Source organism: Aplysia californica, unplaced genomic scaffold, assembly GCF_000002075.1.
Source record: "Aplysia californica isolate F4 #8 unplaced genomic scaffold, AplCal3.0 scaffold00202, whole genome shotgun sequence".
NCBI classification, from domain to species: Eukaryota; Metazoa; Mollusca; class Gastropoda; order Aplysiida; family Aplysiidae; genus Aplysia; species Aplysia californica.
The window spans coordinates 543,743-545,623 of NW_004797472.1; positions in this window are offsets into that span (position 1 = coordinate 543,743).

The window sequence follows — 1,881 nt, forward strand, 5'->3', positions numbered from 1 at the left end:
TGTGTGTGTGTGTGTGTGTGTGTGTGTGTGTGTGTGTGTTTCACCGGGTGACCTTGAAACACAAGTTCACCATTGACGATAAAAATTAAAAAATGAAATAATTTGCTAAAATTTACATAGATCTAATAATTTGCTAAAATTTACATAGATCTAGTATCGCATCAAATCAGGTTCCCTGAGAGTGATTTTGCTTATATTGAGACGCTGCGATAATTATTTTAAAAATTGTGTGCCCAAAGCTTTATTCTGCGCGGCGGCAAATTTTGAAGTGATTACACATCACAACGCGCGATCTTGACAACAGGCGGCCACCAAGTCTGGGACACTTTTGTCCTAATGCAGTAGGCGGCTATATTTCTCTATAATCACAGACGATATTACACCGGGACTGGAATAGTCCTGTCCCACCGATGTTGTAGCAATTCACAACTTCTCGGGACTCAAATCGACAAGAATTTCCTGTCGTAGTAGGTGCGGTACATTTCACTCTAATTCAAAGGTTTCAAAATCCCAACGGGTCTGTCCCGGGACAAACTGTTGTAGTGCGGTACTAGCCTAAGCCTTTTCAGTTTTGGTGGAAATTAGTTTTGAGTTTTCCCCGGCAGGTGGCACCCGAAGCTAAGGCTAGTGCACACACACACACACACACACACACACACACACACACACACACACACACACACACACAAACACACACACACACACACATGCATACACACAGACTTCAACAAAAGTTAGGGACCACTTGCAAACACTCTGGGTGGTCTTCTTGGGTCGACCTGCACGTGGGCGTTCTTGGACTGATCCAGTTGCTTGATGGCGCTGCCTCAGGCGGACAATGACAGAGTGTGACACTGCGAGCCTTCTGGCAACTTCTCGTGCTCCAACTCCATCCTCCAGCCTTGTCATAGCTCTGGCACGATCAAAGTCTCCCAGCTTTCGTCTAGGTGGTATGTTGATGCGATACCGGATTTTGCACAAACGGTGTCTTATATTGCCACCAAAGTGAGCACAGTTCGAGACCGTACGTCCGTTTATGACGTACATCAGAAATTTTAACTGAGGAAAATCCTTGGTGTCGCACACAAGTCGATAAAAAACCAGCAAATTTGGCTAAAATTCCCCGAGGATTTCCGTGCTGCACGTGTTGGTTTTGCTCCTTTAGGAGACTTTGCAGTACGCATTGGTAACCCATTAACACTTTCAGAGTAAAAAAATTTGAAACATTCCTTGCTGTCTTTTTGGGGGGGGGGGGGGGATATTTAAAAAAATTAGGACTGTCTGTCAAGGTGGTACTTCACTTTTGTTGAAGTCTGTATATCTTGCATTGAAGTCGAGATATTTGCGATTTAAGGAGATGGAGGGGTTGCCCAGCGTCAGAGGTCAAATTAGCGGAAAATGGCCGCCAAAGTTTGGTGATTTCCAAAGCTTAAGTGTCATTGGAAACTGCAAATTTACAACAACAAAAAATGTTTGCTGGTTTGTTTGTTTGTTTTGTTTGTTGTTGCTTTTTTATTGGGGGGGGGGTGTGCCTTTCATCAACCTGTTTTAGTACAATCCACACATAAACATGTTTTAAGAAAGGGACGTCAGCGGTGTAGAGTCCATAAAATAAAAACAAATTGCTCATCAGCCAGAAAAAAATGCCGGTTTCTTTGATTTCATTATTTTAAACTAGCGCCTGAGTTTCTGGGCGCTCAGTTACCTCAGTTGGCACCGAGCTGAACTTCAAAGAGGACAGCTGTGGTTCGAATCCTCAACTGGTTGACTGTTGTTGAACTCAGGTTGTTTTATGAAGTTTTTAAGGCTCTTAACCCGTTTGGCTGAATCCTATTAAAAAGGTTGTAGACTAACCTAGAGGTGTTGAAAGGGGGCTCTTTT